This window comes from Chrysochloris asiatica, unplaced genomic scaffold, assembly GCF_000296735.1.
Source record: "Chrysochloris asiatica unplaced genomic scaffold, ChrAsi1.0 scaffold00225, whole genome shotgun sequence".
Lineage (NCBI taxonomy): Eukaryota > Metazoa > Chordata > Mammalia > Afrosoricida > Chrysochloridae > Chrysochloris > Chrysochloris asiatica.
The window spans coordinates 3,218,111-3,231,115 of record NW_006408743.1 but is presented as its reverse complement, the minus strand read 5'-3'; positions in this window follow the sequence as shown (position 1 = coordinate 3,231,115).

Here is a 13,005-nt window from a genome sequence, read left to right as displayed (position 1 = left end):
ATGTCAGAAGAGACTCTGAAACTTGCTCTCCAGCGTACAGATGCTAAAGCAAATGGAAAAAATGAAGAGGTTCAAGAGCTGAACAGAAAATTTCAAATATCAGCTCGAGAAGATAAAGACAAGTACTGTGTAAAATATGCAAAGAATTGGAATCGGAAAATCAAAAAGGAAGAATACACTCAGCATTTCTCAAGCTGGGGGAACTGAAGAAAAATTCAAGTCTCGACTTTCATTATTAAAAGATTCTCTGGGCAAATTATTGAATGATGCAGAATCCATCAAGAGAAGATGGAAGGAATACACAGAGTCATTGTACCAAAAGGAAATGATTAATGTTTAACCATTTCAAGAGGTACCATATGATCAAGAGCCAATGATACTCAGGGAGGAGGTCCAAAGTGCATTTAAGGAATTGGCAAAGAACAAGGCACCAGGAATTGATGGAATAAAAACTGAAATCTTTCAAGAAAGTGAAGCTGCACAGAAGGCACTCACTCATCTCTGCCAAGAAATTTGGAAGACAACTATCTTCTGGCCCACTGATTGGAAGAGATCCATATTTGTGCGCATTCCAAAGAGAGGTGATGCAACAGAATGTGGAAATCATTGGAAAACCTCTTTGATATCTCAAGCTAGTAAAATTTTGCTAAAGGTAATGCAGAAACAGCTACAATCATACATTGACAGAGAACTTCCAGAGGTTCAAGCTGGATTCAGAAGAGGCCCTGGAACAAGAGATATCATTGCTGATGTCCAATGGATCTTGGCTGAAAGCAGAGAATATCAAAAAGATGTTTACCTATGTTTTATTGATTACACAAAGGCTTTCGATTGTGTGGATCATGATAAGCTATGGACAACGTTGCAAAGTATAAGTATTCCAGAACACTCAATTGTATTTCTTAGGAATCTGTACCTGGACCAAGAAGCAGTTTTTCCAACAGAACATGGGAACACTGAATGTTTTAAAATTGGGAAATGTGTGCGACAAGGTTATGTTCTTTCACCATACTTTGTCAACCTGTATGCTGAGCAAATAATACCAGAAGCTGGGTTCTATGAAGAAAAACATGGCATCAGGATTGGAGGAAGACTCGTTAACAACCTGCAATATGCAGATGATACAACCTTGTTTGCTGAAAATGAAGAGGACTTAAATCATTTACTGATGAATATCAAAGAGCACAGCCTTCGGTATGGATTACATCTCAATGTCAAGAAAATGAAAATCCTCAGCACTGGACCAATAAACAACATTCTTATCAGTGGAGAAAAGTTGTCAAGGACTTCATTCTTCTTGGATCAACTATCAACGCTCCAGGAAGCAGCAGCCAAGAGATCAGACTACATATTGCATTAGGTAAATCTGCTATCACAGGATCTTTTTAAAGTGTTGAAGAGCAAAAATGTCAGCTTGAGGACTAAGGTGTGCCTGACCCAAGCCATGGTATTTTCAATAACCTCATATGGATGTGAAAGCTGGACAGTGAATAAGGAAGATTGTAGAAGAATTGATGCCTTTGAATTGTGGTGTTGGAGGAGAATACTAAAAGTGCCATGGGCTGCCAAAAGAACCAATAGATCTGTTTTGGAAGAAGTGCAGCCAGAGTGCTCCTTGGAGGCCAAGATGGCTAAACTTCGTCTCTCATACTTTGGACATATTGTCAGGAGGGAACAGTCACTATAGAAGGATATCATGCTGGGTAAGATGGAGGGTCGGAGAAAAAGAGGAAGACCCCCAGTGAGATGGCAGCATTGATGGACTCAAGTGTGGCAATGGTAGTGAGGTTGGCCCAGGATTGGACATTGTTTCATTCTGCTGTGCATGAGGTCACCATGAGTTGATTCCAACTCGTGGCACCTGACAACAAATGATGGGATCATTAAAAGTACTTCATTCACAGATTGTAAACTTAAATGGAATAATGCATAAGGAGAATTTGTTCAGGACTATTGCAGTAATGAGACCACTCCCATCTCAAAAATCAGTCAGAGTCTCAAACTCAAAAAGAAAAACATGTTTCTTCTATGGTTTGGGGAGAAATGTAGTTTGTGTGCTGGTTCATATGACACAGGAAGTTATTCTGCTAGTATTTCATACAGTATCAGGAACATCCATGGCAGATATGTCTCAGTGGAACTTCTAGAATAAAACAGACAAGGAAAAAATTTCAGAAAATCTTCTGAATAATAACCAATGAAAAGACGATGAATCACAACAAAAAACATTGCTCAATATAATATGTAAATTTAGACCCTCTAAGTTGAAAGGTATCTCTTGAAGAGATTTACTTATGAAACATTTACTTATGAAGATTAAAGAGCACAGCCTTCAATATGGATTACATCTAAATGTCAAGAAAACAAAAATCCTCACCACTGGACCAATAAACAACATTGTTATCAATGGAGAAAAGATTGAAGTTGTCAAGGACTTCATTCTTCTTGGATCAACTATCAACACTCGCGGAAGTAGCAGTCAAGAGATCAGACGACGTATTGCACTGGGCAAATCTGCTGCACAGGAACTTTTTAAAGTGTTGAAGAGTAGAGATGTCAGCTTGAGAACTAGGGTGCGCCTGACCCAGGCCATTGTGTTTTCAATAGCCTCATATGGATGCAAAAGCTGGACAGTGAATAAGGAGGATCGTAGAAGAATTGATGCCTTTGAGTTGTGGTGTTGGAGGAGAGTACTGAAAGTGCCATGGACTGCCAAAAGAACCAATAAATCTGTTTTGGAGGAAGTGCAGCCAGAGTGCTCCTTGGAGGCCAGGATGGCTAAACTTCGTCTCTCTTACTTTGGACATATTGTCCGGAGGAAACAATCGCTGGAGAAGGATGTCATGCTGGGTAGGGTGGAGGGTCAGAGAAAAAGAGGAAGACCCCCAACAAGATGGATCAGCCAGGTGGCATCATTGATGGACTCGGGTGTGGCAGCGGTAGTGAGGTTGGCCCAGGATCGGACATTGTTTCGTTCTGCTGTGCATGGGGTCGCTATGAGTCGGTTCCGACTCGATGGCACCTGACAACAACAACAAGTTGAAAGGTGTGATAATGGATGCAAACTTAGCAATGACCACGAGGATGGTGTAGGACCAAACAACATCTGCTTATATTGTGCATAAAATCACAGTGATAATAAGCAAACATGATTAAAATTAACAAGAAGAATGTGCAAAACTGTGTTAAGGAGGAGAACATGAAGTTGACTTGAGCAGGTAGTGAAATCAAAGAACTTTAATAAACATGTTTATGTGTTTGACTGATTCACAGAGTGAACTATTAGTGAGGAATATTCTTCATATAAGTATTTTGTTACTTGTTTAAATTGTGGACAAGCCAAAGTTTAGGATTATGTGAGCAGGACAGAAAACTGACTAAAGTTTGTCCATTGTAAAATTGTAAGATATAAACACTTGATCACATGTGAAATATTCATTTGTTTCAGATATAGTTAATAACAAAATTTAGAGGCTAGTTACTTATTTTTAAAAATGTTTTATTGTGAATTATGTGATAGTTTACATGGGAGAACATTAGATTTATATTCATCCTATCATATATGGTTTCATTGCCACAGTTACAATGCTCTCCATGCATCATCAATCAACCAAAGGGTATATACCCTGCAAGCTTGCCCCCTCAGTCATCAGCACACAGTCCCTCTCCCACTCTGGGTCTAGAGTCCCCAGCCACTCCATCTCTCCATGTCATTGTCTCTATCTCCATTTCTGGCATCACTGCTTCTCTGGGTAGGGTCTCGCACTCCGCTCTTCTCCATTGATGGTTTCAGGGACCTCAGCTCCTGGACTGCATAGTCAATCACTCCCCTCCTTTTGCTACAAAATGCCCACCTTTACATTTCCAATGTTCACTGTCAGTCCTGATAACAATTAATTCACCATTGTACCACAAGGGACCTATCCCCATCTCCTTTCATTAGTCCCACCCAGACAGATTGGATACTACTCAGTGGAGATTCTACCTTCTTCCGTACCCTCTTGATCTCTGCTCTCTCTTGAAAGCTTGTAAGCCAGTGACTTTTTTTTTTTACTTTGTAGCACCCCTATTTTGGGTAGCCAATGTGCAAGTTGCCTATCCCTGTCTCTACTATGTATTGAGGGGGTGGGAATGATCCTTGATGTAAAGATTTGTTCCCTCTTTAGAGCTACTTCATCCATAGGTGTAGGTCAAATTCATCAAATTGTATCAGATTACCCTTTTTTCCCCTCTTCTTTCTACTTCTAGTTGAGCTCCGATCATCCAGTCATTGAATCCAGGTCGAGTGCGTATTATCTGTAAGTATGGATGTTCTTATGCATATGCCCTCTCTTCTTGTCAGCTGGACATTTCACTTTCAACTATAGTCCTCTGTGGCTATGTCACTGACTCTGGGTCCAAGAGTCCCCAGGTCTTGCCACACTATTGGCCAACCAGGTCTCCACCTAGGTTCACAGGAGTCTATTAAACATTGTAGGGCTTAGCTTGCAGCTTCATTGCTGTGTTTCCCACACTTTCCATTATCATTGAAGAATATGGTCACCAATCGGAGTGCATGTCAGCTCGTGGATTCCTGTTGAGTCTTAGTCTTGGAAGTGGGTTTGCCCTGAAGGGACCAGACCACTTGCCTTGATGTCTTCTGGGCAATCAGTTGGACTGCCTATATTGTTTTGTATTTTTTCTGTCAGTCTTTCTTTTAAGAAGTATTTTCTGTTCATCTAGCCATTCCAGGCTGGTCTGCTTGACTTTCCAGTGCAAATTACCTCCCTCAGAAGATTCTTGGTGAGGTTCAGGAGTCCATATATGGCCTTATGTAATGCAGAGGCTGCACAGGAAGTCTCCTTCACTAGGCACCATTGTAACCCCATTTTAAGTATTCCTATCAGTTAAAGGCAGAAGAGAGACTTACAAAGTTTCAATGGTGATATTTCTGGCTATTCCTTTCTCTCCCCTTCAAGTGTCTATTTTATAATGGTATGCCAGGAAAACCAAGATTCAAAAAACAGACAAGCATCTTAGCATTATTTCCCCCCCTTTTGCCCATTCCAACTATGGATCAATCCCTGTATCCCAGAGCCCTTTTGTTCCAAGGTTGTGTAAACATCAATATTTACCTGTCTCCTTAACCCATGAATATTTGCCTAATTGTTTTCCCATCTGCCTTGTTCTTCCATTCCCCTCCTCTTTCTTGTGTATTGCCCCCATCCTTAGCCCCCAAATTATCCTGTGTCTATAGCCTACTCTGTACCCCACTTTCCCCTCCTTTGCCTCACCCCACATCCCACATCCTGGTAACCAGCAAAGAATCCTCACCTCCTCCCTTTAGTATGGGTTCTTTTCCTCACTCTGTTACAGTACTGGTCCTATGTAGTGTTTCTCCTTTTGTGACTGACTAATTTCACTCACCACCACTCATCTGTCAATTTGTTGTACTGTGGTGGCTGGTAAGTTTCTGTCATTCTGAAAGCTATGCCACCAGTATTTTAAATACCAACAGGGTCACCCACATTAGACAGATTTCAGATGAGCTTCCAGAAAAAGACACACTAGGAAGAAAGAGTCACAAACTACTTCTGAATATATGGTCACTGAAAACCTTAGGAATAGCAGAGAAAAACTGTCGTATATAGTGCTGGAAAATGAGCCCCTCTGGTTGGAAATCACTCAAAATGAGACTGGGGAAGAGCTTCCTCCTCAAAGTAAAGTTGACCGTGATGATGCAAACGGAGTGAAGCCTGTGAAAGAAGAGCCCATGGGACCTTCATTTGTGATGGGGCACAACTCTAGATAAAGAGAAACAGCTGTAAACATCCATTGAAAATCAAAACATGGAATGTACGAAGTATGAATATGGGAAAATTGGAAGCTGTCAAAAATGAAATGGAAGGCATAAATGATATCTTAAGCAGTAGTGAGCTAAAATGGACTGGTATTGGCCATTTGGAATCTGACACCACATAGTTTACTATGCCAGGATTTACAAAATAAAGAGGTATGGTGTTGCATTCATTGTCAAAAAGAACGTATTCAGATCAGTCATGAAGTATAATGCTGTCTGTGATAGGATAATATCCAAGCACCTACAGTGAAGCCCAGTCATTACTACTATTATTCAAATTTAAGCACCAACCACTAAAGACACTTAGGATGAAATAGAAGAATTCTAAGAACTTCTTCAATCTGAAACAAGTCAAAAATGCAATCAAGATGTATTGATCATTACTGGTGATTGGAATTAAAAGGTTGGGAGAATAGAGGAAGGATCAGTAGTTGAAAAAATATGGCCCTGATGATAGAAATGATGCTGAAGAATGCATGATAGAATTCTGAAAAACCAATGATTTGTTCATTTCAAATACTTCTTTAGACACCATAAGAGACTAATATACACATGGACCTCACCAGATGGAAAACATAGAAATCAAATTGACAACATCTGTGGAAAGAGATGATGGAAAAGCTCCATATCATCAGTGACAACAAGACCAGGGGTAGATTGTGGAACAAACCATCAATTACTTGTATATAAATTCAAACTGAAGCTGAAAAAAATGAAAACAAGTCCACAAGAGCCAAAATATGACCTTGAATATATCCCACTTGAATTTAGAGATTATCTGAAGAACAGATTTGATACATTAAACACTAAAGAAGACCAGAAGAGTTGTGGGATGGCATCAAGAACATCATATGTAAAGAAAGCAAAAAGTCATTAAGAAGACAAGAAAGAAGGAAAATTCAAAATGGATGTCAGAAGAGATACTGAAACTTGCTCTCAAGTGTAGAGATGCTAAAGCAAATGGAAAAAATGAAAAGGTCCAAGAGCCTAACAGAAAATTTCAAAGATCAGTTCGAGAAGATAAACTCAAATAGTACAACAAAATGTGCAAAGATCTGGTATCTGAAGACCAAAAGGAAGAACATGCTCAACATTTCTCAAGCTGGGGTAACTGAAGAAAAAATTCTAGCCATGACATTTATTATTGAAAGATTCACTGGCCAAATTATTGAATGATGCAGAAAGCATCAAGAGAAGATGGAGGGAATACACAGTCACTATACCAAAAGGAAATGGTTAATGTTCAACCATTTCAGGAGGTAGTATATGATCAAGAACCAATCATCGTGAAGGAAGAAGTCCAAGGTGCATTGAAAGAATTGGGAAAGAACAAGGATTCAGGAATTGATGCAATAAAAATTGAAATCTTTCAGGAAAGTGAGTCAGCACAGGAGGCACTTACTCATCTCTGCCAAGAAATTTGGAAGACAACTATCTGGCCAACTGATTGGAAGAGATCCATATTTGTGTGCATTCCAAAGAGAGGTGATCCAACGGATGCGGAAATCATAGGAGAATCTCTTTGATATCCCATGCGAGTAAACTTTTGCTAAAAGTAATACAGAAATGCCTACAATCATACATTGACAGAGAACTTCCAGAAGTTCAAGCCAGATTCAGAAGGGACCAATCACTGGTGTAGGAAATCATGTTTAGTAAGGTGGAAAAAGAGGAAGACCCCCACCTAGATGGATTGGCCAAGTGGCAGCATCGATGAACTCAAGCGTGGCAACAGTAGTGAGGTTGGCCCAGGATTGGGCAGTGTTTGTTCTGCTGTGCATAAGGTCGCTATGGGTCAGCACTGACTCAATGGCATCTAACAACAATGACAACAATTTCGCTCAAAAAAATATCCTCAAGGTTAGTCCATGTTATTTGGGAGCCTACAGCTTCCTTGTTATTCTTCAAGGTAGCAAAATATTCCATTGTGTGTATGTTCCACAGTTTGTTTATCCATTCTTCAGTTGATGGGCACTTAGGCTGTCTCCATCTTTTTGCTATTGTAAATAGTGCTGCTATGAACATTGGTTTGCGTATATCTACTCGTGCTATGGCTCGTATTTCTTGTGAGTAAATACCAAGTAGAAGAATTGCTGGATGAAAAGGTATTTCTATTTCTGACCTTCTGAAGAAATGCCATATTGCTTTCCAGAGAGGTTGGACCATTTTGTAATCCCACCAGCAATGAAAGAACGTACCAGTCTCTCCACATCCTTGCTAGCATTTATTGTCCTCTACTTTTTTGATCTTTGCTATTATTGCTGGTGTAAGATGATATCTCATTGTTGTTTTGATTTACATCTCTCAAAAGGCTAGTGATTGTGAATATTTCTTTATATGTTTGTAGGCTGCCCGGATCTCCTAATTGGTGAAGTGTCTGTCCATGTCCTGTGCCCATTTTTTAATTGGGTTATTTGTCTTTTTCTCATAGAGGTGTTGTATTTATCTATATATTTTAGAAATGAGTCCCTTGTCTGATGTGTCATTGAAATAGTTTTTTTTTTCCTTTCTGTGGGTTCCCTTTTCACACTTCTGGTGAAGTCTTTAGATGCACATGAGTTTCTAAGTGTTAGTATATCCCAATCCTCTAATTTGTCCACTTTTGTTTGTATAATTTTAAAAATGCTTTGTGGTCTGTATTTTCCCTGAATTAGTGCCCTCACATTTGTCCTGATTTTTTCATTGATGGCCTTCATAATTTCGTGATTCACATTTAGGTATTTAATCCATTCTGAGTTCATTTTTGTATAAGGTGTGAGGTGAAAGTCTTGTTTCAATCTTTTACACATTGTTTTCCAGTTCTGCCAGCACCATCAGTTGAAGAGACTATCACCTCCCCATGTGATATATTTAGGTACTTTGTGAAAAATCAGTTGGCTCTATGTAGATGGGTTAATTTCTAGATTCTTATTTCTGTTCCATTGATCAAGGTATCATTCATTGTACCAATACTAAGTTGTTTTGACCATTGTTGCCAAGTAGTAAATTTTGAAGTCGGGAAGTGAGAGATTTCTAACCTTATTCTTCTTCTTAAGCAGTGTTTTCCTTATCCTCGGTCTCTTTCTTTTCCATATAAAGTTTGTAATTGGTTTTTCCATATCTTTGAAGAATGTTTTTGGAATCTGGATTGGGATTGCATTATATGTGTAAATTGCTTTGGACAGTGTTGACATTTTCACATGTTTAGTCTTCCTATCCAGGAGCCTGGTACATTCTTCCATTTTTGTAGGTCTCTTATGGTGTCTTGTAGTTTTGGGGTTTTTGTTTGTTTGTTTGTTTGTTTGTTTGCATCTATGTTCATGAGGGATATTGGTCTACAATTTTCTTTCTCAATGATGTCTTTTCCTGATTTTGGTATGAGGGTTGTGTTGGTTTCATGATATTTATTAGTAAGTTTTCCATCCTCCTCTATGTTCTGGAATAATTTGAGTACATTGGTAATAGCTCTTCCATGAATGTTTGATAGAACTCACCAGTGAAGCCATCTGGGCCTGGACTTCTTTTGATTGGGAGTATTTTGATGATCTGATCAATATATTCTTTTGTTATTGGTCTGTTCATGTTCTCTACTTCACTCTGTGTAAGTTTAAGTAGGTCGAGTTTTTTAAAAATGTATGCATCTCTTCTAAATTTTTAAATTTGTTGAAGTACAACATTTCATAGTATTCTGTTATTATCCTTTTTATTTACTTTGGTTCAATTGTAATATCACTCATGTGGTTTATAATGTGTGTTATTTTAGTCTTCTCCCTCTTTTCTTTTGTTAGGTTTGCCAATGGTCTGTCAATTCTGTTAATCCTTTCAAAGAATTAGCTTCTTGTCCTCTTGATTCTTTTAATGGTTTACCTGTTTTCTATCACATTTATTTCTGCTCTAATCTTTATGATTTCTTTTCTTTTGTTGGTTGTAGGTTCCCTCTGTTGGTCTAATTGTTGGAGATGCTGTGCTAATGTGTTAATTTTAGTTCTTTATTCTTTTTGGATGTGTGGTTTTATTGCAATAAATTGTCCTTTCAACACCGCTTTGACTGTGACCCAAAGATTTTGGTATGTTGTGATTTCAGTCTCATTTGTTTTTAGGAACTTTGTGCATTCACATTTAATTTCTTCTACTACCCACTCACTTTTCAGCAGGGTGTTATTCAGTTTCCATGAGTTTGACTTGATTTCCTTGGTCTTCCCATTGTTGATTTCTAATTTCATAGCATTGTGGTCTGAGAAGAAGTTGTATAGTATTTTGATATTTAGAAATCTATGGAGATGTGTTTTGTGGCCTAACGCATGATCTATTCTGGAGAATGTTCCATGTGGACTTGAAAAGAATGTGTATTATGCTGTTGTCGGGTTGAATGCTCTGTCCACATCTATGAGGTCTAGTTGACTGATTGTATTTTTGGTTCTTATGTGTCTTCATCATGTTTCTTTTTGGTTATTCTATCCATTATTGAAAATGGTGTATTAAAATCATCCATGATTATTGTAGTTTCATCAATTTCTTTCTTCAAATCTATTAGAGTTTGCTTTATATATTTTGGAGGTCTTTCATTGGGAACATAGATATTTATTATGGTTATGTAATCTTGTTCAAGTGTCCCTTCAACCATAAGATAATGTCCATATTTATTTATTGTGCTGATTTTTGCCTTAACATTTATTTTATCAGTGATTAGTACTATCACTCCTGTTAGTTTTTGACTGCTATTGGCTTGCTATATTTTTTCCATCCTTTGATGTTTAATCTGTTTTGTCTCTTTGTGTGAGATGTGTCGCTTGCAGATAGCATATTGAATACTCTTGTTACCTTATCCATTCTTCTACCCTCTGTCTCTTAACTGATGCATTTAATCTGTTTACTTTCAGTGTAATTATCAATTGTTGTTGTTGTTATGTGCCGTGGAGTCAGTTCCGACTCATAGTGACTCTGTACAGGGTTTGCGAGGCTGTAAATCTTTATGGGCAGAAAGCCTCATCTTTCTCTCGCGGAACAGCTGGTAGTTTCTAACTGCTGACCTTGCGGTTTGCAGGCCAATTAGTAACCACTACGCTACCAGAGCTCCTTGTAATTATCAATAGCTATGGATTAATTTGCTGCCATTATGTTTGTTTTTTTGTGGTGTTGCTGCTTTCTTTGTTCTGTGTGTCTTCCTTTGCTGAGTTCATGCTTTTTGTGTTCTTTGTTGTGAGTTTCCTCATAGTTTTAATGTTTCCTTGTTCTTCTTGGATTTTTATTTTCTTGGTATGTTGTGTAGTGTTAATTTTCTTTGAGGTTACCATCTAGTCCATTAACTTTTCCCTCCATTTAGTGAAGTCTACTTTGCTTTGTTCTGATTTTTCTGTTTTTTTTTTTTTTTTTTTTTTTTTTTTTGGTGTTTGTTCATTGGCCCCTCATTGTTTGTACATCTCCATTCTGGTGACTAGAGGGGAAGCCTGACTAAATGAGCACCACCAATCCCCACCACTGACAGGCTGAAAATTAAATTAAATCCTGAGGTACACTATAACAAACAACACTGGCATTGTGAAATTTATCAGGCAGCTTTTAGGACAAGAAGTTGAAAGAGGGCATTAAAGTCATATTCTTATTAGGCTACAGGTTTTTTTATTTTTCTTTCTTTCTTTCTTCTCTCCTTCCTCTCCCTTTTCTCCAATTATAGACTATAGTATACAATCTAGTTTGTTGTTGTTGTTTTTCCTTTCTAGTTTTTTTTTTGCTGCTGCTGTTTTGCCATTTTATCTTTGGGGGACTCTTTCTCTCCCTATATTACCCAAGAAGAGACAGCAACTGCTGCCATATAGTCAAGCTACAATCACACGCTATAAAATCCCAAAATCCAAGCAAGAATCAATACTATCTGCCATGAACCAGGGAGGCAGACAACCCCTTTGAATGTTACTCTGAGTCAAGCAATAAGAAGAGTGAAAAGGGAATCTCACATTCTGATCACATCTACCTGGAGACAATCAGAAATCATAAAAAATAGCAAAACACACACTCAATTAAATATTAAGACTACATATAAACACTAAATGTGTCCAAGAAGCAAAAGCAGATGACCATATCAGCACATGTCTGAGACAAATGACCTAGAGGTAGACCTAGACTATATCCTGCAAGGAGGGAAGGCCTTGGAAATACCTGAGAAGGAATTCAGAAAAGATATTATAAAATGTTTCAAAACACTTTACAATAGTGTTGAGAAAAATAAGGAAGAAGTCAGGAAAGCACTACAAGAACAATCAAATAAGAAATTGGAAACAATTCAAAACCTCCAGAAAGAGGTCCAAATGATCAATAATAGAATATTGTTGTTGTTATTGTTGTTATGTGCCGTGGAGTCGGTTCCGACTCATAGCAACCCTGTACAGCATTTCCGAGGTTGTAAATCTTTACAGGAGCAGAAAGCCTCCTCTTTTTCCAATGGAACAGCTGGTAGTTTTGAACAGCTGACCTTGAGGTTGGCAGCCCAATTCGTAACCATTACGCTACCAGAGCTCCTTAATAGAATATTAGAAATAGACAATACACTGAAAGGGCGAAGGAGTAGATTAGAAGAGATGGAAGGCAGAACCAGCGAGCTGGAAGACAAATCTCTCAATACCACTAAGATTGAGAGAAAAAAAAAGGATAAAAAAATCTGAAGAAGGTCTAAGATTCATATTGGACAATATGAAGAGGAATAACATAAGAATTATCAGTATCCAGAACAAGAAGAATCACACAAGTCCAGGGAGGAGATAGTTGAAGAACTGCTTGAAGAAAATTTCTCAAACATTATGAAAAGTGAAAAGATAAACATTCAAGAACCTCAACGAACCCAGGAAGGATAGACACCCCCAAAATCACCGAGACATATCATAATCAAGCTCTTCAAAATCAAACATAAGGAAAGAATTCTGAAAGCAGATAAGGAAAAGAGAAGCATTACCTACAAAGGCAAGGCAAGTCAGATTAAGCTTGTATCTCTTAGCAGGAACCATGCAAGCAAGAAGGCAATGGGGAGACATATTCAAAACCCTGAAAGAAAAAAGCTATCAATCAAACAGGAGGGTGTAATCAAAACATTCCAGGATAAACAGAAGCTAAGGAATTTTGCCAAAGCCAACCCTGTGCTACAAAACAACCTAAAGGAAGTTCTGTGGACTGAGGCTAGTTATTTTTATGCAAAC